Here is a 25,738-nt window from a genome sequence, read left to right as displayed (position 1 = left end):
AAGGCTACCCGTGTTTGTGACCAGCGAAGTGAGTTATCTCCCCCTACTGTTACGGTGTTTTGCATTTTGTGTGTGCGTGCGTGCGTGCGTGTTTGTGTGTGAGTGTGTGCGTGCGTGCGTGCATGCGTGTGCGTGTGTTTGCGGGGGGGGGGGGGGGGGGATTTTCACCAAGAATTGATTTTGACTACATGTACCTAAATGTTGACGGTCAAATCTCACAGCAATAAAGAATAATGACGAGTAATGTGTCTGTCTGTCACGCGAATAAAGAATAATGGCGAGTAATGTTTCTTGCTGTGACGCGAATAAAAAATAATGGCGAGTAATGTTTCTGGCTGTGACGCGAAGAAAGAATAATGACGAGTAATGTGTCTGTCACGCGAATAAAGACGAGTAATGTGTCCGTTTGTCACGCGAATAAAGAATAATGACAAGTACTGTTTCTGGCTGTGAAGCGAATAAAGAATAATGACGAGTAATGTGTCTGTCTGTCACGCGAATAAAGACGAGTAATGTGTCTGTCTGTCACGCAAATAAAGAATAATGACAAGTCCCAGCAAACACACAACGTAAATACGACGTTGCGAAAATGTGAATTTTTCGTGTCATTAGCAACGTTGCGAACTTTACGTGAAATTTACGTTGAGCCAACCAAAAAACGCAACGTAAAACCAACGTTGTGTCATTGTGAGATTTTGGTGTTCTTTCGACGTTGTAATACAACGTAAAATGTACGTGAATTTCACGTTGCATTTTGGTGTCTTACAAATGTTGCGAAGATTACGTGAAATTTACGTGGATCCAACCAAAAAACACAACGTGAAAGCAACGTTGCGTTACAGTTGTGTTTTTTTGTTTTTTACACGTTGGTACATAACGTAAATTTCACGTGGATTCCACCTTAAAAAGCAACGTAAAATCGACGTTGTATTATTGTGATTTTCTGGTGTTCGAACAACGTTGGTATACTCACGTGATTTTCACGTGAAATTCACGTGATTTAAAAACAAAAGTTAGTTTGATACAACAAACGTTCCTACAACGTAGTTTCAATGTAAACACACAACGTTGGGGTTTGATTGATCGCCAACGTGCCCTCAACGTGAAATTCACAACGAATCCTACGTCAGTCATTACCAATTTTTTACCTGCACGGTTTCGTATCGTTTATCAAAGAAATGTACCTTTGACAATTACGTAAGGTGAACAGATTTTCAAATACAGGAGATAGATATGTCCAAAATTATCACCGAATAACAAATGACTCAGTCAGACGTTATGAAATTAAGCGCCGATGTACCGCGCAATGTATTTGATTGCTTTGTCGTTCCAAATGCGTCCGGTTACATTTTCTGGCATCATTAATGCATCAACGAGAATTGAAAAGTAATGCTAAAAATATAATTGTGTACGTTTAAAGTTGATCTACTGTGCTCATCAGACCTCTTGTTGTATTTTGTAAATTGGCGAGAGGGGGGCAGAATACATGAACATATATTATAATCTCTGTGATTGTCTATACGTGCGTGCGTGTGTGTGTGTGTGTGTGTGTGTGTGTGTGTGTGTGTGTGTGTGTGTGTGTGTGTGTGTGTGTGTATGTGATTACACGTGTTAGTGTGTGTGTGTGTGTGCGTGTGTGTGTGTACACGTGTTAGTGTGTGGGTGTGTGTGTGTGTGACATCAGTTTGTGTATGTGTGTGTGTGTGTCATATCAGTTTGTGTATGTGTGTTTGTGGGTGGCTGTGTGTGTATGTGTGTGTGTGTTTGTGTCCCTCGGCGCGTGACAATATATCTGCCAATAAGTTGAACTAAAACAGGGTTCAAGTGGGAATTACACCTGAAAAAGCAGGAAGGGAGCAGAATACATGTTATGAACTCCGTTATTTATTGTTTGAAATGTTATAACCTGGGAGAAGTCACCCTCGCACCCCGTCCTTAGTTTCTCTTGACCTACCTTTGAAGTATTCTTGAGGACATGACTAGACTACCCGATTGCGCCCATTGCACGGCATAAGAGAGCGCCGTTCCACCCGGCCGATTCCGCTATAGACGTCACGCGTCCAAGGGAGGTGATTTTCGAGCCAGCTGCATTGACTCGGCCAAGAACGCAAACTTTCTTCGATTAAAGGCATTGTAGCATGTCTAAAATCATGGGACTTGTGTTATCAAGCTTTTAAAATCACCAAGTAACTTTTAAGAATAGTTTCAGTTACATGCGAACTCATTCTGCTGAACGGATTTTGAGAGCCAGTACCCAACAGCCTTTAAATGCACCTCTTTCCTTTTTATATTTAGTCAAGTTTTGACTAAATATTTTAACATCGAGGGGGAATCGAAACGAGGGTCGTGGTGTATGTGCGTGTGTGTGTGCGTGTGTGTGTGTGTGCGTGTGTGTGTGTATGTGCGTGTGTCTGTGTGTGTCTGTCTGTGTGTGTGTGTGTAGAGCGATTCAGACTAAACTACTGGACCGATCTTTATGAAATTTGACATGAGAGTTCCTGGGTATGAAATCCCTGAACGTTTTTTTCATTTTTTTGATAAATGTCTTTGATGACGTCATATCCGGCTTTTCGTGAAAGTTGAGGCGGCACTGTCACGCCCTCATTTTTCAACCAAATTGGTTGAAATTTTGGTCAAGTAATCTTCGACGAAGCCCGGACTTCGGTATTGCATTTCAGCTTGGTGGCTTAACAATTAATTAATGACTTTGGTCATTAAAAATCTGAAAATTGTAAAAAAAAAAAAAAAAAAATTTTTTATTAAACGATCCAAATTTACGTTTATCTTATTCTCCATCATTTGCTGATTCCAAAAACATATAAATATGTTATATTCGGATTAAAAACAAGCTCTGAAAATTAAATATATAAAAATTATTATCAAAATTAAATTGTCCAAATCAATTTAAAAACACTTTCATCTTATTCCTTGTCGGTTCCTGATTCCAAAAACATATAGATATGATATGTTTGGATTAAAAACACGCTCAGAAAGTTAAAACAAAGAGAGGTACAGAAAAGCGTGCTATCCTTCTTAGCGCAACTACTACCCCGCTCTTCTTGTCAATTTCACTGCCTTTGCCATGAGCGGTGGACTGACGATGCTACGAGTATACGGTCTTGCTGAAAAATGGCATTGCGTTCAGTTTCATTCTGTGAGTTCGACAGCTACTTGACTAAATATTGTATTTTCGCCTTACGCGACTTGTTTCATGTTCTTTTATGGTTTGCCGATTTTGTTAACATTTTTGCATTCATAATGAAGATTTTATGGTGACTGTACAGAAATGTACGTCCTCTGTAGTTTCTAACCTTCAAAATATTGGGGCTAGGGCTCGGGGGAGAGAGAGAGAGAGAGAGACAGAGACAGAGAGAGAGAGAGAGAAAGAGAGAGAGAGACAGACAGACAGACAGAGAGACAGACAGACAGACAGACAGACAGACAGACAGACAGACAGAGACAGAGAGGGAGAGAGAGAGATAGAGAGAGACAGAGAGGGAGACAGAGGGGAGAGAGGGAGACAGAGAGAGACAGAGAGAGACAACGTCGAAACTTTGTCAATCATTTCGGTTTTTTCACCTGCATTTTTAGTTTCGTAATATTCTATTCAATTAATGTTCGGTCAAACATAGAGGTTCACTAATTGTGTAAGACGAAAAGAGTATAACATAAATGCATATTGTTTCAAGGAATTTGCTGAGTTAAATGGATTTGCGAGTGCGAAACTTTCCCTCCCAAAAAAAGACGCGTTACTAACCGACAGTGTTCTCCGGTGATGGCCACGGTCGACTTTGTGTATCCCAAATTTGGTTTTCAACTTTGATGAACACTTTCAGGACTAAAATATTCATCGTAATCAACTCGAAGGTAAGTTGTTTTCAGTTGTTCCACATGAGACGTTATCACTTATTGTACTCCATGTACACATGCACAGATTACTTGATTGTCGAGACCATTGGAAACGGACCGGCTAAAGATGGCGGGTCTTTCCAATAGTCACAATGTCAGCCCTAACTCAGTTCAAGGGATACACATTCTTTTAGACTCAACTTTTGAGTCAGTATAGCGAAACAATGGGTCACAAGCAGTGGAACACAAAGGAAAAACACGTTTCACATAGACGGACGCAACCTTTAGAAAGCTGTTTAATCAGACTAGCTCAGTGCATGAGACTGAAAGCGGGGGCGGCCATTGATATCTCAAGTACTTAATTGGGCATTTTACGATCTTGAGGGAGGACGATGTATCCAGACAAGCTGCTTCAAGTTCAAGTGAATCTGCCCAGCGGACAGTGGTATGAGGAGAATTCAGAACTTGACACATTGGCTCATTACATACTTGACTGTCTTTTGTCGACCTGTTCTGTTACTCACTCAAGTAGGCAGCCGAGATACCCTGCCGGTGTCACGATTTCAATCTTTCGCCTGTGTACATATTTCCCCCTCGACATATACTCAAGACTGAAATGTTGTTTCCTGGTAAAATTAAGAAGTGAAATTATTTAAGGACGAAAAGCATGTCAGTTTCTTGCATGTGAAGAAAATTGGTGGTAAAATTTAATAGATTTCAACCCCAAAATCTAATTCTTCGAAAACGTGTACTGAGTGGTTACGTCCCTTGAGTAAGAAGGAAACATTTTAGGATGAATCAAATTTCTAAGTTAAATACAACAAATTGGTTGGACAAATTTGACCCCATGAATGTAAGGTACACAAGGTCGCTCATCAGTACTATCGTAGGGTGTTTTTTTGTTCAGTGTAGAGTTTATACTAGTTCAACGAGGCCGAGAAGCGAAATATCAACACGGCGAAAGATGAAAACGTCACACCGGGGGAGAGAGCGAGACAAAGAGGAGCTATCGGGTGGAGAATGGGGAGGTGATTCGGGGAGGGGGGTGGATTAAAGATGAACGTATCAAATTGTTATTTGTAAGGAGGAGAGAGTGAGACAAAGAGGAGCTATCGGGTGGAGAATGGGGGAGGGGATTCGGGAGGGGGGATTATAATGTGTGTGTGTGTGTGTGTGTGTGGTGTGTGTGTGTGTGTGGGCGGCAGGTTGGGACGGCATTTTATCAACGAACGTACGAAATAACAAAACAAAATAAAGAAAGAACAAACAAACAAAAATTAAAACCTGACACATGCAGGTTTGTGTAGTCATTCGTTAGACTGATTTTAACCTGTCTTAGACGACTACCCATAGTCTTTTCACATTCACTGATTCAATCAATCAATCAATATGAGGCTTATATCGCGCGTATTCCGTGGGTACAGTTCTAAGCGCAGGGATTTATTTATTTATTTTTGTATTTTTATTTTGTGCAATTTATATCGCGCACATATTCAAGGCGCAGGGATTTTTATCTATGCCGTGTGAGATGGAATTTTTTTTACAAAATACATCACGCATTCACATCGGCCAGCAGATCGCAGCCATTTCGGCGCATATCCTACTTTTCACGGCCTATTATTCCAAGTCACACGGGTATTTTGGTGGACATTTTTATCTATGCCAATACAATTTTGCCAGGAAAGACCCTTTTGTCAATCGTGGGATCTTTAACGTGCACACCTTATTCAAGTAATGACACACTCGGACTGTGTGTGTGTGTGTGTGTGTGTGTGGGTGTGTGTGGGTGTGTGTGCTACCTGACGGATTTTGATGAACATTGGTTTACATATTCTTGAGAGCATTCGCTTGTGTGGCTGTTCTCCGATATTTGATAGCGTTATTTGATGTCATATTTTCCCGTTTGTAAAAGTTAAGCCCGCACTGTCAGAGAGAAGAACACATGAATATAATATGTAGAAATCGCAAACCCGGCCAGAAGGCAGACACGGACAAAATGTAGGATGCTGATACATGTAAAATATGTGTCTGATGCGAGTATAGGCTTACTACATGTATGTTTACAAAAATCGTGAATAATATCTAGCTGAGATGAATCGCAACCTTTGTACCTCTCCCTTTATTTAAGATTTTTTCCCATTCTTCTTCGTGTTAGTCGGACGGTATTCTTTCTTTTTCTTTTTCTTCCAGCCACAACACAGATAGCGTAATAGCGGCTGTTTTATTCATTCTTCTGTCTCGTTCCCTCATATTCGCATGTGATATTATGTCACTCCTTATGAGATTACACCCCCCAAACTTTGTTGCTAGACCTTTGTTAAGGAGAGAAGAGGCGAGGAAAACTGGTATGAAGTACAAGTCAAAAATCGCACCTTGATCTTACCTGACTCATTTACGGCACTTGGCAGTCTTTTGTCGGGCTTTTGTCGATCGTTTGTTCACTTGGATAATAAAATTACGGACATGCTCCCCCCCTCCTCTAAACTTTGCCAAAATGGGTCCTCTTGAGACATCTCGCGTATGAGAACAAAAGAAAACCGAACGGGCAAATCATATGGACAACACATGTTGGATTTCTTTTTAGGGTACGCTCACCAGTAAAAAAAAATGCAGCCAATGTTTTCTCGAAAAGTTGTGTTTGTGTGTGTTTGCGCGTGCGCAGGTTTTTTAATGTACTGTTTCGTTGAGAGGATCGTGGGTAGTGTTTTTCCTCTTCATTTTAAAATGTTCATTACAGACATATAAGACAAAATAAAGAAAAAGAGAGAAACATACAGCAAAAAACAAGTCGCGTAAGGCGAAAATACAACATTTAGTCAAGCTGTCGAACTCACAGAATGTCCATAGAGGGGGAATCGAGACGAGGGTCGTGATGTGTGTGTGTGTGTGTGTGTGTGTGTGTGTGTGTGTCTGTGTGTGTGTGTGTGTGTGTGTGTGTCTGTGTGTCTGTGTGTGTCTGTGTGTGTCTGTGCGTGTGTGTGTGTAGAGCGATTCAGACTAAACTGCTGGACCGATCTTTATGAAATTTTACATGAGAGTTCCTGGGAATGATATCCCCGGACATTTTTTTTCCTTTTTTCAATCAATCGATGACGTTATATCCGGCTTTTTGTAAAAGTTGAGGCGGCACTGTCACACCCTCATTTTTCAATCAAATTGATTGAAATTTTGGCCACGCAATCTTCGACAAAGGCCGGACTTCGGTATTGTATTTCAGCTTGGTGGCTTAAAAACTAATGAGTGAGTTTGGTCGTTAAAAATCGGAAACTTGTAATTAAAATTATTTTTTTGATCAAACGTTCCAAAAACAATTCCATCTTATTCTGCGTCATTATCTGATTCAAAAAGCATATAAATATGTTATATTTGGATTAAAAACAAGCTCTGAAAATTAAAAATATAAAAATTATTATCAAAATCAAATTTCCGAAATCGATTTAAAAACAATTTCGTCTTATTCCTTGTCGGTTCCTGATTAAAAAAAACATATAGATATGATATGTTTGGATTAAAAACACGCTCACAAAGTTAAAACGAAAAATATAATATATGTATTCTTAAACGGATTTTTGTTTTGATGTACATTTTTCATTCAATTTTCTTTTCATGTTTGCTTGCTCTTCATTTAAACTGTACAATAGCCGCCATTTATATGTATTTTTCTAGAAAACTGTAAACACCACTATAAGCATTATGCTTGTGTTGTTTACTCTATATGCGTTTTTTATTTGTAAATAATGCACAAACGTTAAATAAAACAGTTTAAATCAAACGAAGAGAGGTACAGAAAAGCGTGCTATGCAGCACAGCGAAACCACTATTTTTCAATCAAATTGATTGAAATTTTGGCAAAGCAATTTTCGACGAAGGCCGGACTTTCAGCTTGATGGCTTAAAAACTAATTAATGACTTTGGTCATTAAAAATCGGAAACTTGTAATTAAAATTATTTTTTTATCAAACGATCCAAAAACATTTTCATCTTATTTTTCGTCATTTTCTGATTCCAAAAACGTATACATATGTTATATTTGGATTACAAACAAGCTCTAAACATTAAAAATATAAAAATTATGATTAAAATTAATTTTCCGAAATCGATCTAAAAACAATTTCATCGTATTCCCTGTCGATTCCTGATTCCAAAAACATATACATGTAGATATGATATGTTTGGATTAAAAACACGCTCAGAAAGTTAAAACGAAGAGAGGTACAGAAAAGCGTGCTATGCAACAGAGCGCAACCACTTCCGCGCTAAACAGGGTCGTTAATTTCACCGCCCTTTGTACGAGCGGCGGACTACGGTCATTGGGAAAAAATGCAGTGCGTTCAGTTTCATTCTGTGAGCTCCACAGCTTGACTAAATGTAGTAATTTCGCCTTACGCGACTTGATCTTTTTCCCACACACTTTGGACACGTGCGAGTACCAGCAACAGAAAATTAACAAAACACCTTCCTCCCCCTCTTAGGTGAAATGAAAGCGGACGTTTTCAGCGTGCATTCCCTTGAATTGACTGAATGGTTAATCATGCTTCCTTGATCTTGGGAGTTGTGGGTTTTTTTCTGTGACATTCACAAACATAAAAATGACAGAGTCCGACTAAAGGCTTACTGGAATTTACTGTTGAGTAATATGTGTGTCCTCTTAGGACCATGCCAGTGCATGGGGGATATCTTGGATACAGGGCGGACAGGCTTGCAAGCAATATATAACTCTGACTGTTGACCGTCGTTGTAATTTCCCACTTTGTAGTTGTCAAGGTATTTTAACATGTGGGCTTTATATTTTATAAGCTTGAAAAAGAGCATTGTTAGTAATAACGCGCGCTATTTTTAGTTAAAAAAGGGATCAACTTGGAATGTGCACCCGACATTCCAATTTGTTTTCTCCTTTCTAATAATGGGTGAATTTGTTTTATTATAACTGAATTGCTTACAACCGAAATACCTACATGCCGAAATAACTGAAATAAAAAAATAAACAAATAGACGAATAGGGAAATGATACATAAATAAGTTCATAAATGAATGAGTTAATAAATGCGTTATGGCGAAATTTAGATAACAAATTAGGAACTTTAACATTAATTTCAAATTAACTAACCAAATAACAAAATCAATAGGTAAAGTGTTGTATGGGGACATGTAACAAAATGAGGAACTTGAAAACCACCATGTAGGTGTCCGACATTTACTGGTGTCTTGTTTGCAATGATTTCAATTTGGTTCCAACATTTTGTTGTCGTCGTCGTCGCTCTTGCTGTCTTTGTTGTAGTTGTTGTTATTTGGGGGTTAAACGGGAAAAGGGGCAGAAATATGTAATTGGACTATTGAACGATCGTTTTCACACTAGGTGTCGGACTTCAAGTACAACGCGGGGTAAAAGTACTTAATGGAAATCCATGAGCTATGAGTTTAATAGATAATCGTTATTTTGAGCAATTTCCATGTCTGAACATCCCACGGATATCCGCGTGCCACCCATCATTTCCTTTTACACGACAAAGTCGTGTCGTAACAATTCCCTTCCTCCCTCCCCCTACCCCTCCCTATACACTTGATAGTCCTCAACTTCGACCTACGGCGATAGGGGGATAATTGAGACAGCACTCTAAGTAGCTTTCCAGGTTACTGAAAGACTTTGATTTTGATCACAAGTTTTGGAAACTGTGAGCCCTTTTATCCTCAGGGAGACAGACTGTGTACAACGTGGGATTTAGAGCGGGTCAAAGTTGAATCAAACTTGCCACATTCATTTCTTGCCTCATGATTAGCATATGCATCGTTCACTGCTTACTGTTGTTGTTGTTTAGAAATCAGTGCGCGCGCGCGCAAGTTTGTATGTGTGTGTTCGTGCGTGAGTGTGTGAGTGTGAGTGTGTGTGTGTGTGTGTGTGTGTGGTGTCGGTGTGTGTGTGTGGTGTCAGTGTGTGTGTGGTGTGCCAGTGTGTTTGTTTGAGTTCGTGCCTGTGTGTGTGTTTGTGTGTGTCTTTGTGTGTGTGTTTGTGTGTGTGTGTGTATGTGTGTGTGTGTGTTATAGTGTCAGTTATTCTTTCTTTTGTCCCGAATCCTTGCTTTCCAGAAACCTGTGATGTCATTCTTCCTTGAAAATTTCTTCCAAAACTTGGTTGTCCAACTTTTGTCCGAGAGATGAGGTCGGAACGGTGGTATGAGAAGAATTCAGAACTTGACACCTTGATGTCATCTGACTGATTGGCTAATTACACACTTGACTGTCTTTTGTCGACCTGGATCATAAAGTTGCCGACCATGTTGATTTACCCACCCCCTTATGAACGTGAGTCTACTTGAGACATCAGCGTAGCCAACACACACCAAACCCAAAGTCGGACCGTAACAAGTTTTCATTATTTTATGTCTGCCACCCCACTCCCTCCCCCTTTTAACCCCCTCCGCCCCCACCGCTTACCCCTTCTCAGTTCACAGTTAATTGTCTGCAGCCTCAACCCCCCGTGGGTAATAAATCACTCGACTATCGTCGCCTGCTTCTGATGACCGCTCTAAATAATTTGTCAGATAGCAGTGTGCAAAAGACACCGTTGAGTGTACATGTATTACCTTTCCTATATGCTTAGGACACGTGCCTTTTTAAGTCATTGTCAATTACAAAATGTAGGTCTTTTTCAGGTGACGGTATCAATGCCGGGTCCCTGCTCTGCGACAAAAAAAAGTGTTTGCATTAATCGGAAGAAACATACTGCATAAGCGTAATTTATGCAGAGGTATGATGTTCTTAAGTTGTGAGATTTTTTAATGATCACGATGCCTTCAGTGCTTACTAAATTCTTTGATTAGATTGATTTTTTTAATGAAGTTAGAATTCTGCTGCTCTGATTAGTGAAATATTCAAAAATGCTATCATGCTATTTTGGCACCGTCATGGCTTTGTAGACTTATAATATATCTGCGTAATTGATTTCAACTCTTAGAAATCAAAAGTATAACAAATTGTATTGTGTCTCCTCTTGTCGTTAAATAATCACAACAACTGTAAAACAAATTTGCTTTGATAAAGCTCCCGTTTTTCTCTCAGAATTTTGCTCATTTTTGTTTTGTTTACATGCCCCAGACACAAAAACTACAAAACGATTCATAATAATTCCGTTCCATGCATTCCGTCTCCTCTCAATCTAAGATCCCCCCCCCCCCCCCCCCCCCCCATAGATCCTCCCCCCACAGTTTGTACAGGAGCGGGGCATTTAGGAGCCTTTGCAATTTTATGACCCGTCTGAAAGAAGTGATTGACTGGACACTGTCAAGTGCTCTTAAAGAAGCGATCAGATACGTGAGAATCACAGTGTGAAATTTGACAAGAGGTTGACGGAAGTCTGGCAACCAGATGTTAAAGGGAAAAAATAACTCACTGAAAAAGTGAGATCGCACGTGTCGGACAGATGAAGGTTGGAAAAAAAGGAACCTTCTTGGCATGGATAACACTGGAAATATAACGTGGAAAACTTGTAATTATAGGTGCTGGACTTTCAAATTCAACTTGATCGCACATGTCGCCCTTAATTGTCTCTCTCACTGCTTTCTTATTACCCTTGCAAGTTGAAACCACCCATCCCTCTCTTTCTTGATGGCAACTTTAAAGTTCTCCTTTTTCCCAACCGTTTTGTCCCAGCATATAACCACTTCATGTCCCTAATTGGCACTAGTTTCTGTGAGGACGTTAAGCTTAGGTTAACCAACCAACCGTTTTGATACTACCCATGTATCATGTATGTTTCTGAACATTTTGTTTTCATTTGGTATTGCTTCATTTTGCTTTTTTTCATTTACAATGTATAATCTGTGAAAAAAAAGGCCAAAACCAAATAACTTTTAGTTTCCGATGACAAAGAGTAGTGTATTTAACAAACAAAGTTTGATTGTAATGATTGCTTCCATTTTCTGTGCACCTCCCACCTCTACAACATGCATACACTTGATAGTCTTCAACTTCGACCTACGGCGATCGGTGGATAATTGAGACAGTACTAGCTCCGAGGAGCTTTCCAGGTTACCGAAAGACTTTGATTTTGATAACAATGTTGAAAAGGCTGTGAGCCCTTTTATCCTCAAGGAGAGAGACGGACACCGGCCCCTATAATGGGCTTTAATTGGAGCGTGTCAAAGTTCATTGCATCCTGATCAGCATATGAAACGTTTATCGCTTATTGTAGTTGTGTATAACTCATAGTAGTGGGAATAAGGTGACGCGCTAGTGTGAGTTTGTGTGTGAGTGTGTGTGTGTGTGTGTGGGATTCGTATATATATGGTGTCACTAATATCAATGTGCTGTCTTTGCTTTGTTTAGCGACCAGCATCAAAGAGGCGCATCGAGGACTGCCTGGGAGAAGAGGACCACCAGGACAAAGAATGAAATCGATTGAATATGCTGTGCTGTTGCCCTGCTAAGCTGCGTGCATTTTTAATTTCTCCGCAACATAATATGCATGTTTTTGTTATGAAATAAAATTGTTGATCGTATCTTGAGTTTATGGTGTTACATGTAATAGTCCTTATGATCTGTGACTGAGTGTGAAAGTTGGTGTGTGTGCGTGGATACATTTACCAAAACCTACATTCACTCTCAACGTTGCATTCACGTCGAAATCAAACCAAACCACAACCACAACCAAAAATTCACGTTGTGTCGACGTGTAATTCACGTAAATTTTATCAGGAAAAATGCACCAAAACACAACTTTTACGTTGTGTCAACGTAGAATTCACGTAATTTTTGAGCTAAATTTTGACCTAAAATTTACGTTCCATTCACGTGGACATTACGTAAAAATGCAACGCAATTTCAACCAAACCACAACCACAACCAAAAATTCACGTTGTGACAACGTAAAATTCACGTAATGTTTTTACGAACAATCCACCTCCACCAATAATTCACGTTGCATTCACGTTGGTGTCACGTAAAATGCAACGTTGTTTTCCAACGTTATTCCCACGTGATTTCGTCCATACAAATCTACGTAAAAAAACGTTGAAACGCAACGTAAACCCAACGTAACCCAACGTGAATATAACGTGAATACAACGTAAAATTGTTTGCTGGGGTACTGTTTCTGGCTGTGACGCGAATAAAGAATAATGACGAGTAATGTGTCTGTCTGTCACGCGAATAAAGAATAATGACCGGTAATGCTTCTGGATGTGGAGCGAATAAAGAATAATGACGAGTAATGTTTCTGGCTGTGATGCGAATAAAGAATAATGACGAGTAATGTGTCTGTCTGTCACGCGAATAAAGAATAATGACGAGTAATGTGTCTGTCTGTCACGCGAATAAAGAATAATGACGAGTAATGTTTCTGGCTGTGGTGCGAATAAAGAATAAAGACGAGTAATGTGTCTGTCACGCGAATAAAGAATAATGACAAGTAATGTGTCCGTCTGTCACGCGAATAAAGAATAATGACGAGTAATGTTTCTGGCTGTGGTGCGAATAAAGAATAAAGACGAGTAATGTGTCCGTCTGTCACGCGAAGAAATAATAATGACGAGTAATATATGTTTCTGGCTGTGATGCGAATAAAGAATAATAACGAGTACTCTTTCTGGCTGTGACGCGAATAGAGAAAAAAGATGAGTAATGTTTCTGGCTGTGATGCGAATAAAGAATAATGACGAGTAATGTTTCTGGCTGTGACGCGAATAATGAATAATGACGAGTACTCTTTCTGGCTGTGATGCGAATAGAGAAAAATGACGAGTAATGTTTCTGGCTGTGATGCGAATAGAGAAAAATGACGAGTAATGTTTCTGGCTGTGATGCGAATAATGAATAATGACCAGTGATTTGTCTGTGTGTCACGCGAATGTGGATTTTATTGTGTGGGTCTGATGTTATTCTCGGCAAGAGACAAAGAACACTGTGAATGCTGACATCGACGTCACATTAATAGCTGTTGCAAATCATCCCCGGTCCTTCCTTTACAAATACACCATCACCTCTCACCCCCCCCCCTCCCCTCACCGCTTCTCATCCTTCCTTGACCCTTCCGTACACAAACACAAACATTTTTGAACCATACAACTTGTTCCCTGCCGCAACACAACGACAACAAAGAATGAAAAGGTAAAAAAGTAGAGAGAAAGACAGACAGACAGAACGAAAGAAAGAAAGAAAAGTCGCGAATGGATAAAAACAATAACTAACGAGTAATTTTTATATCTGCCACGCGAATGTGCATTTTAATGCTTGTCTCTTAACCACCCCCCCCCCCCCAGACTGTAAACGAACAACAAAGACAACAACAAAAAACGTACAACTATGAAAACCGTTCTGTCCGGTAGAAAACAGGAACTATATCATCTTTGTGAAGCCTGCTGACGCATGCAGTGGTGATTAAGTCGATCGATCAGGTCAACGACAAACAGGGACTATATCATCATTGTGAAGCATGCTGACGCTAGCAGTGGTAATAAAGTCGATCGATCAGATCAACGACAAACAGGGACTATATCATCATTGTGAAGCATGCTGACGCTAGCAGTGGTAATAAAGTCGATCGATCAGATCAACGACAAACAGGGACTGTATAATCGATCAGATCAACGACAAACACGGACTATATAATCGATCAGATCAACGACAAACAGGGACTATATAATGATTGTGGAGCATGCTGACGCTTACAGTGGTGATCAAGTCGATCGATCAGATCACCGACAAACAGTGACTATATAATCATTGTGAAGCATGCTGACGCTAACAGTGGTGATAAAGTCGATCGATCAGGTCAACGACAAACAGGGACTATATAATAGATCAGATCAACAAAAAACATGGACTATATAATCGATCAGATCAACGACAAACAGGGACTATTATTATAATGATTGTGGAGCATGCTGACGCTTGCAGTGGTGATCAAGTCGATCGATCAGATCATCGACAAACAGTGACTATATAATCATTGTGAAGCATGCTGACGCTAACAGTGGTGATTAAGTCGATCGATCAGGTCAACGACAAACAGGGACTATATAATAGATCAGATCAACAAAAAACATGGACTATATAATCGATCAGATCATCGACAAACAGTGACTATATAATCATTGTGAAGCATGCTGACGCTAACAGTGGTGATAAAGTCGATCGATCAGATCACCGACAAACAGTGACGATCCGGGCTTGTGTGCAGCAGTCAATCATGAGTGCTTAGCTGATGGACATTTTTAGTGTCATGAATGTGCACGTGAAAGAATGTGAAGAGAAAGAAATAAAGAAATCAATGAGCGACAGCGCGGGCTGATAAAGTGCATTGCTGTGTCTACAGCCCCATGCACTATTCATATCCCTGGCATGCTCAGTGCATCTGGCTGTCTCGTCCCCTAACCCCCCCCCCCTCCCCCTCCCCACCCCGCTTGAAACCCACCCCACCTTCACCACTTTTGTTCCGGTCTTTGAGTTAAAGCTGTCCCCCAAATAGGAGGTTCATTTCTATTCGTCAAAACTTCTATAAAAACGTTGCATTTTCTACCAAAATATAACATTTGACACGGGTCGAGACATTAATTTTCGACAATGGAGGCAGATAAACTTCTTCCCAGTTAAAGTGCAGTAACACTGGAGACAGGTAAACCTCTTCTCAGTTAAAGTGCAGTAACACTGGAGACAGGTAAACCTCTTCTCAGTTAAAGTGCAGTAACACTGGAGACAGGTAAACCTCTTCTCAGTTAAAGCCCAGTAACACTGGAGACAGGTAAACCTCTTCTCAGTTAAAGCGCAGCAACACTGGAGACAGGTAAACCTCTTCTCAGTTAAAGCGCAGTAACACTGGAGACAGGTAAACCTCTTCTCAGTTAAAGTGCAGTAACACTGGAGACAGGTAAACCTCTTCTCAGTTAAAGTGCAGTAACACTGGAGACAGGTAAACCTCTTCTCAGTTAAAGTGCAGTAACACTGGAGACAGGTAAACCTCTTCTCAGTTAAAGTGCCCAACTGTTCACACGGAAAGAAGTGTGCCTTCAATGTAATATTCATTTGTACTGCATGCCAAAAGGGTGTTTCTTTATCTGACAAAGAAAGTCCTTTGTGTCACCTCCACTTTTGGATTCATAATTATCTTTACACAGAACTCTCGTAACAAAAAAGAATTGACAATATGTTTTAGTTCCAATATTTGGCTCACACAAAAACGATCACATTAAAGATGCCTAGCTCCCCACAACAAAACAATCACATTAAAGATGCCTTACTCCCCACAACAAAACGATCCCATTAAAGATGCCTTACTCCCCACAACAAAACGATCCCATTAAAGATGCCTTACTCCCCACAACAAAACGATCACAATAAAGATGCCTTACTCCCCACAACAAAACAATCACATTAAAGATGCCTTACTCCCCACAACAAAACGATCACATTAAAGATGCCTTACTCCCCACAACAAAACGATCACATTAAAGATGCCTTACTCCCCACAACAAAACGATCACATTAAAGATGCCTTACTCCCCACAACAAAACGATCACATTAAAGATGCCTTACTCCCCACAACAAAACGATCACATTAAAGATGCCTTACTCCCCACAACAAAACAATCACATTAAAGATGCCTTACTCCCCACAACAAAACGATCACATTAAAGATGCCTTACTCCCCACAACAAAACGATCACATTAAAGATGCCTTACTCCCCACAACAAAACAATCACATTAAAGATGCCTTACTCCCCACAACAAAACAATCACATTAAAGATGCCTTACTCCCCACAACAAAACAATCACATTAAAGATGCCTTACTCCCCACAACAAAACGATCACATTAAAGATGCCTTACTCCCCACAACAAAACAATCACATTAAAGATGCCTTACTCCCCACAACAAAACAATCACATTAAAGATGCCTTACTCCCCACAACAAAACGATCCCATTAAAGATGCCTTACTCCCCACAACAAAACGATCCCATTAAAGATGCCTTACTCCCCACAACAAAACAATCACATTAAAGATGCCTTACTCCCCACAACAAAACGATCACATTAAAGATGCCTTACTCCCCACAACAAAACGATCCCATTAAAGATGCCTTACTCCCCACAACAAAACAATCACATTAAAGATGCCTTACTCCCCACAACAAAACGATCACATTAAAGATGCCTTACTCCCCACAACAAAACAATCACATTAAAGATGCCTTACTCCCCACAACAAAACGATCACATTAAAGATGCCTTACTCCCCACAACAAAACAATCACAATAAAGATGCCTTACTCCCCACAACAAAACGATCACATTAAAGATGCCTTACTCCCCACAACAAAACGATCCCATTAAAGATGCCTTACTCCCCACAACAAAACAATCACATTAAAGATGCCTTACTCCCCACAACAAAACAATCACAATAAAGATGCCTTACTCCCCACAACAATACGATCACAATAAAGATGCCTTACTCCCCACAACAAAACGATCACATTAAAGATGCCTTACTCCCCACAACAAAACGATCACATTAAAGATGCCTTACTCCCCACAACAAAACGATCACAATAAAGATGCCTTACTCCCCACAACAAAACAATCACATTAAAGATGCCTTACTCCCCACAACAAAACAATCACATTAAAGATGCCTTACTCCCCACAACAAAACGATCACATGAAAGATGCCTTACTCCCCACAACAAAACAGTCACATTAAAGATGCCTTACTCCCCACAACAAAACGATCCCACTAAAGATGCCTTGCTCCCCACAACAAAACGATCAGGAGAATGAGCGTCAAATCTGTCCTGGCTTTTTCAACGGAGAAGGTCATCCTTCCACTTGAAACACACACACCGGCACGGTTGGCCTAGTGGTAAGGCGTCCGTCCCGTGATCGGGAGGCCGTGGGTTCGAACCCCGGCCGGGTCATACCTAAGACTTTAAAATTGGCAATCTAGTGGCTGCTCCGCTTGGCGTCTGGCATTATGGGGTTAGTGCTAGGACTGGTTGGTCCGGTGTCAGAATAATGTGACTGGGTGAGACATGAAGCCTGTGCTGCGACTTCTGTCTTGTGTGTGGCGCACGTTATATGCCAAAGCAGCACCGCCCTGATATGGCCCTTCGTGATCGGCTGGCCGTTAAACAAACAAACAAACAAACAAACTTGAAACACACCGAACAATTCTACAGCCTGTTTGCGTTCTGTGCAAAGCCGGAATTGTGATTCTATTAATTATGTTATCATTTTTGCTTAGTTGATTTCGTTTTTAACACCTATATCAAATGAATTGGACGAAATGTTTCAAGTCTGTTTAAGAAGATGGCAGCTGATGATGATTTGGTATATTATGCCCAAGCGGAAGGCTGCTCTCAGCGCAAAGAAAAGCCTCCATGGATTTGTGATGACTACTGTAAGATGCTGGTCACGGGAATGTATCATTAAGTTATAACTGCAACCCACATTTTCCCTCCATCAGTCAAGAAATAGGCCTCCTGGGAAAAGAGAGGCGTTTCGATCATTCCACTCCCCCAACCCCACCCCACCCCACCCCACCCCGTCCCACCCCGCCCCACCCCACCCCAAAGTAAGCGGCAAAGCCTGGCTCCTGTATCTGGAAGATCACCATAAACCGTCACGTGGTTTCATGAAATGGATGACATATCATCGTGCACCGGGTCCCCCTAGACAGCCACGCGTGCCTGTTGACCCAGATCGTATCGGGAAAAAATCCCGAGTCCTGCACTGATTGAACGGATTGTAGCCTTGTTCTCCGCAACAAGCAGCCTGCCGTTTCGCAGCCAGGGCGCCGCACGAACGTTTTACCGCCGCGCATAATGGGGTTGTCACACGTACACTGCAATTTTCTTACGATTTGCACAGTCAGACGCCCGACTGACTCGCAGAAAAGAGCTGCGACAGAGCTCCGAGTCTGTCGCATACGACTTTTTCGTGGCTTTGGGCGATATGACTTGCTCTAGTCTCCACGAGCCAGTCGTAGGTGAGGACCAATCAAAACGCGCCGTTCACAAAAAAATGTCGGACAGCAACGGACAGCGTCTCTTCGTCGATTCAAAACTTTCGAGAGAACAGTTTCTTACTCAAATGTAAAGGAGACGTTTTGGGCGTGTACAGCGTTCGGGAACCATCAGATGCAAATGTCTGGGAACTTAGAGCGATGTTCGAACATTAGCAGAACCCGCTACTCCAAAACAGCGTCTGCTCTCGCGCAGCGTATTTGCCTTGTGGAGCTAATCGTTCGCCGTGTGACGGGTCAAAGGCCTACGAGTTGATCGGCGATAGACTCCCGATCGGCTCGTAAGAACAAATCTCACAATTCGCCGTGTGTGACGCTGGCTTAAAAAACGACTTGCTCGCGTAAGGCGCCGTGAGTGCTCAGGAAAACAAACAATGGCGGCCGTAGTGTTTGAGTTTCATTTCACGACGAAGCTTTCTTTAATACGACGGTTCTAGCGTATGGATTGCACCAATTAAGAGATGGTGTAACAGAATGTTAACTCTAGATCATTTTGAAGTAAACTTTGACTGAAAATGTTTCCAATATCGATCGTATTCTACGACGTTGTCAATGCACATTTCTGTGCTCATTATTAATGCCTGTTTCGTCAGTCAAACTCGACCTCATCCCTTATAGGCTGACATTTCGTCCGCCATATTGAAAGCGCTTTCACAAAGCCAATGGTTTCCCAGGCTAAGAAACCGACCAGCGAGGGTGTTCACGTTAAGAAACGTTGGGCAGAAGTATGTGTAACACAAAGAACATTGCTGCCCGCAGTTGTCTGCACATTTCTCAGGAGTCTGGCATCTGGCGCGTGCATTTTGATTTATGTGGCAATGATAACCACCTAATTTCTCTTGTCTAACCCCGTTTTAGAATGGTGTTACTGGTACAGAGGCGAACGATCCAAGACCCTCAGTGCAGTGGTCAAGACAAGCGAAAGGGTCAATGGAACAAATCTAGATGTACACTGACAATATTGACGCCGAAAGATGTTGCACAAAGCACCTTCTGTCCCAGAACATGAAAACATGCAGCTATTTCTGTCCCAGAACATGAAAACATGCAGCTATTTCTGGACTCCCGCTTACTTTGTTGCCGCTTTCAAAATAATATTGACGGGCATAATGGCCTATTGGACAAGACGCCGGCCCCCCAAAACAGAAGGTCGTGTGTTCGACGCCGGCCCCCCAAAACAGAAGGTCGTGTGTTCGACGCCGGCCTCCCAAGCAGAAGGTCGTGTGTTCGACGCCGGCCTCCCAAGCAGAAGGTCGTGTGTTCGACGCCGGCCTCCCAAGCAGAAGGTCGTGAGTTCGACGCCGGCCTCCCAAGCAGAAGGTCGTGTGTTCGACGCCGGCCTCCCAAGCAGAAGGTCGTGAGTTCGACGCCGGCCTCCCAAGCAGAAGGTCGTGTGTTCGACGCCGGCCTCCCAAGCGGAAGGTCGTGTGTCCTAGTAGACAAGACGCCGGCCTCCCAAGCAGAAGGTCGTGGGTTCGAATCCCGGCCCCGCCTGGCGGGCCAAGGGTGGAGTTTTCCGATCTCCCAGGTCAACTTATGTGCAGACCTGCTAGTGCCTTATCCCATCTCCCAGGTCAACTTATGTGCAGACCTGATAGTGCCTTATCCCCATCTCCCAGGTCAACTTATGTGCAGACCTGATGTGCCTTAACCCCCTTCGTGTGTACACGTAAGCACAATATCAAGTGCGCAAGGAGAAGATCCTGTACTCCATGTCAGAGTTCGGTGGGTTTTTGAAACACGAATACACCCAAAGCGCCTTATGGCTGCCTGAATGGCGGGGTAAAAACGGACATCCAACGTTACACGTAAAAACAGTAGGAGTTTTGAGCCCATGAACGAAGAAGAACAAGTCGCGTAAGGCGAAAATACAATATTTAGTCAAGTAGCTGTCGAACTCACAGAATGAAACTGAACGCAATGCCATTTTTCAGCAAGACCGTATACTCGTAGCATCGTCAGTCCACCGCTCATGGCAAAGGCAGTGAAATTGACAAGAAGAGCGGGGTAGTAGTTGCGCTAAGAAGGATAGCACGCTTTTCTGTACCTCTCTTTGTTTTAACTTTCTGAGCGTGTTTTTAATCCAAACATATCATATCTATATGTTTTTGGAATCAGGAACCGACAAGGAATAAGATGAAAGTGTTTTTAAATTGATTTGGACAATTTAATTTTGATAATAATTTTTATATATTTAATTTTCAGAGCTTGTTTTTAATCCGAATATAACATATTTATATGCTTTTGGAATCAGCAAATGATGGAGAATAAGATAAACGTAAATTTGGATCGTTTTATACATTTTAATTTTTTTTTACAATTTTCAGATTTTTAATGACCAAAGTCATTAATTAATTTTTAAGCCACCAAGCTGAAATGCAATACCGAACCCCGGGCTTCGTCGAAGATTACTTGACCAAAATTTCAACCAATTTGGTTGAAAAATGAGGGCGTGACAGTGCCGCCTCAACTTTCACGAAAAGCCGGATATGACGTCATCAAAGACATTTATCAAAAAAATGAAGAAAACGTTCGGGGATTTCATACCCAGAAACTCTCATGTCAAATTTCATAAAGATCGGTCCAGTAGTTTAGTCTGAATCCCTCTACACACACACACACACACACACGCACGCACACACGCACACACTCACATACACCACGACCCTCGTTTCGATTCCCCCTCGATGTTAAAATATTTAGTCAAAACTTGACTAAATATAAAAAGAAAATAATATCGTGCAGCAAAGTTGACTTGTTTTGTTTTTGTCTACAGTGTGTAGCTCGAAGCACTGGAGTGAAAAAGGTAAATCGAGATTATTGTCTCTTCTCAGAGGCGCCTAACATTGATTGGGCGAAGTCGACTTCACGAAGCCTACTTAATTCCCACCAAGCTGGCTGCACGAAGCTTTGGCACTGATTTTTGTGTAAAAAGACTTTTCAAAAGGCTCAATTAAGCACAGCTTTAAGCGATCATGTATGTAACCAAAGACCAGTGAAGAAAATCCTTCAATTTAAAAGCAGATTCCAGGGACTGGGTGGCCGAGTGGTAACGCACTTGCGCTCAGAAGCGAGAGGTTGCCAGTTCGACCCTGGGTCAGGGCGTTAGCAATTTTCTCCCCCCCTTTCCTAACCTAGGTGGTGGGTTCAAGTGCTAGTCTTTCGGATGAGACGAAAAACCGAGGTCCCTTCGTGTACACTACATTGGGGTGTGCACGTTAAAGATCCCACGATTGACAAAAGGGTCTTTCCTGGCAAAATTGTATAGGCATAGATAAAAAATGTCCACCAAAATACCCGTGTGACTTGGAATAATAGGCCGTGAAAAGTAGGATATGCGCCGAAATGGCTGCGATCTGCTGGTCGATGTGAATGCGTGATGTATTGTGTAAAAAATTCCATCTCACACGGCATAAATAGATCCCTGCGCCTTGAGTCCGAGTCTGGAGATACGCGCGCGATATAAGACTTCATATATAATCGTGAAAACAGTTCGGCTCACAATGTCAGACCGGTCAGGATTGTACATGAGGTAAGACCGCTCATCCTCTTGGATTCATACTAACAATGAACAGCCATGGTTCTCTCTATGCACAAGGGTAAGAAGGACTTTCATTTTATCATCAGTTACACATCGTGTGCATGATCGAGAAGGACTTTCATTTTATCATCAGTTACACATCGTGTGCATGATCGAGAAGGACGTTCGTTTTATAATCAGTTACACATCGTGTGCATGATCGAGAAGGACGTTCGTTTTATCATCAGTTACACATCGTGTGCATGATCGAGAAGGACTTTCATTTTATCATCAGTTACACATCGTGTGCATGATCGAGAAAGACTTTCGTTTTATAATCAGTTACTCCTAGAGGGGAGATCCTTCCGAGCAAGACCGGCACGGTTGGCCTAGGGGTAAGGCGTCCGCCCCGTGATCGGGACGTCGTGGGTTCGAACCCCGGCCGGGTCATACCTAAGACTTTAAAATGGGCAATCTAGTGGCTGCTCCGCCTGGCGTCTGGCATTATGGGGTTAGTGCTAGGACTGGTTGGTCCGGTGTCAGAATAATGTGACTGGGTGAGACATGAAGCCTGTGCTGCGACTTCTGTCTTGTGTGTGGCGCACGTTAAATGTCAAAGCAGCACCGCCCTGATATGGCCCATCGTGGTCGGCTGGGCGTTAAACAAACAAACAAACAAACAAACAAACCAACCGCGGCTGTTCGACCAGTGCTTTCCTCCGTGTCTACAAACCGCGGCTGTTCGACCAGTGCTTTCCTCTGTGTCTACAAACCGCGGCTGTTCGACCAGTGCTTTCTTCCGTGTCTACAAACCGCGGCTGTTCGACCAGTGCTTTTGTGCGTGTCTACCAACCGCGGCTGTTCGACCAGTGGTTTCCTCCGTGTCTACCAACCGCGGCTGTTCGACCAGTGCTTTCCTCTGTGTCTACTAACCGCGGCTGTTCGACCAGTGCTTTCCTCCGTGTCTACAAACCGCGGCTGTTCAACCAGTGATTTCCTCCGTGTCCACTAACCGCGGCTGTTCAACCAGTGCTTTCCTCTGTGTCTACCAACCGCGGCTGTTCGACCAGTGCTTTCCTCCGTGTCTACAAACCGCGGCTGTTCGACCAGTGCTTTCCTGCGTGTCTAGCGATTACTGTTGCCGTCTTCTTCTACTTCTTCTTCGCTTCGAGAGGCACTCTGTTCCTCCTGACAAATGCTGCTGTCCTTTGAAAGGTCCCCACAGAGCCGTAGAGCTTGTCCCTCGCTGGTGTCGCAACTACTGTTACCAAGAGAGGCGCTTTAAATCGTGGCCTTAAATTGGGTCGGTTATTGTCACCAACGCATTCTTTCATCACAGCGCCACTGTCCCTGAATGTAACAACACTTGCTACAACATAATTCTAGCACAGAATGTTTGTTACCTTACGGTAATCGCACCAGGTGTTTTGCAAAACGGTGTTACAAAACAATATCGCAACCAACAATCCCCGGTCAAACTTGCAGTAGGGTGTATAGTGTACAGTACCCGGCGAAAGAAACGCAACTCATTCGCGCCCACTGTTGCAAGTGATTTTTCGTCATTTTCAAATTGTCGTAAAATATGAACCAGATAAGGTACATCAAAAAGGAAGACAGATTCGTGGAGGATATTTTACTGGCTGTACGATTAGAGATATTATTTAATCGTTTTATTGTTTTGTTTGTTCATAAACTGTGTTATACAGGGAAGGGGTCAAGCGAGTCGTGATTGCAGGCGAACGTGTCACTTTGACATGCTACAAAAATCGTAAAAAGGCATATTTTCCAACCAGGTAAAGACAGTTGTGGAGGAAATTCATTTCTCAACATGATCATATAACTTGAGTTATTCGCAAAACCGTATCATAATTAGAAAAATGAACATAAATCCTTAGACGGTGTTAAATAGGGTTGTTTGGGATAAGCTCCTTCAGGCAAACGTGTCACTTCGGCACGCTACACAATTCGTAAAAATGCCTATTTTTCAACCTGGAAATCTACCCGAGGGAAAATATGCACGATATTTAGGACGAGGTGTGTAAGCTTTTTATCCCATTACTCCGACGTTTTCATTTAAAAAAAAAACCCCACTTTTTGACACAAACTCTGCGAGTGCCTGTTTTCTGCTGGCCAAACCTTCAGCGACCGCAAATCGTGTCATCAAATTCATGTGCGAAATGAGAAACGAGCCCCCTTTTGTCTTTTCGGTAAACGCGCCATAAAACGTCTGCTTTTGTATTTAGTCATCAATACTGCTTAAGAAAACGAATTACAGAGATTGCGCAGTTCAATGCATTCGAAACTGTGCAGTTACCGGCCGGTTTCAGGTAGGTGGACTGAAAGTAGTGTGTGAACCGAACAGAACCAATTCTGTCTGTTTACCATCGCATGAAAGCAGGAAAGAGATCGTCGTCAAAATTACAATAACATTAACATGCTTCCATTTGAAACTTCTCGGTCTTCATCGTGGATTGACGCCCTCCCAAAGTCTAATTGAAGCCCTCCGTCGCTTCGCTCCGTCGGGCTTCAATTAGCTTTGGTCGGGCGTCAATCCACGATGACGACCTCGAAGTTTTAAATGGAAGCATGTTAATGTGTAAGTGTACAGTGTATATTGTATATTGTTCATTATAAAGTGTATAGTGTATATTATCCCATGACCTGCCTCTTTGTCTCTGTTAGCTGAGGAGGTGATTATTCTGAATATTCCATCACAACCATATCGGATATCCCATCACAACCGAGTTTCGATCTCAACTGTCATTGGTCATTGTCTTTGATTTCAGAGTACAATTGAATAATTTATAGAGGTCATCTGCATATTCAGAGTTTACAGATGGACTACTTTTTTCAACATACGACTGAAATATTTTGTGGTGTCAAAGTCAATATCACGTATAGGTACAGGCCTACATGTGTCAATATTGAGAAAATAAAGAATACTTCATACGATACGCACATTCTGCATGGATTTAAAGAGCGGAGTCTAGATATTTCGCTGGCTGAAGCGACTGCATGGTCAAAGGCATGTTCAACGAGTATCGCGAGTGGGATCAAGGGACGATACTCTCTAATTTTTACACAGACAGCCATCTACACAGAACCGTGTGAGAGAGAGAGAGAGAGAGAGAGAGCAATCAAAACTGACACAACCCAGTCACCTGGTAGTTCGAAAACTCAATCTGAAACTGACATCGATTGTCGAAGGCATGCCTGCGGTGCTTAACTCTGGAAAAGTTGTCGTAGAGATCCATTCCAACGCCAAAACAATTATCAGAAGACTCACCATGAAGTCAAATCAAACGTTAGGTCAGTTTTCTCATTTGGTTATTTGCTTTGGCTTTAAGTGT

At 41.9% G+C, this 25,738-nt stretch overlaps 1 long non-coding RNA gene across 1 annotated transcript; it reads left to right on the top strand.

The window, feature by feature from the left end:
- Window positions 1-3,452: 3,452 nt before the first annotated feature.
- LOC138968359 (uncharacterized) lies at window positions 3,453-12,344 on the top strand. The gene is made up of 2 exons (XR_011456153.1): window positions 3,453-3,867; window positions 12,172-12,344. It is a non-coding gene; the product is annotated as an uncharacterized lncRNA (long non-coding RNA).
- Window positions 12,345-25,738: the final 13,394 nt, after the last annotated feature.

The sequence above is a fragment of the Littorina saxatilis genome, linkage group LG6, assembly GCF_037325665.1.
Source record: "Littorina saxatilis isolate snail1 linkage group LG6, US_GU_Lsax_2.0, whole genome shotgun sequence".
Taxonomy (NCBI): Eukaryota; Metazoa; Mollusca; class Gastropoda; order Littorinimorpha; family Littorinidae; genus Littorina; species Littorina saxatilis.
Note: the sequence above shows the minus strand (reverse complement) of the source record. Positions and strands in the feature narration are given on the sequence as shown.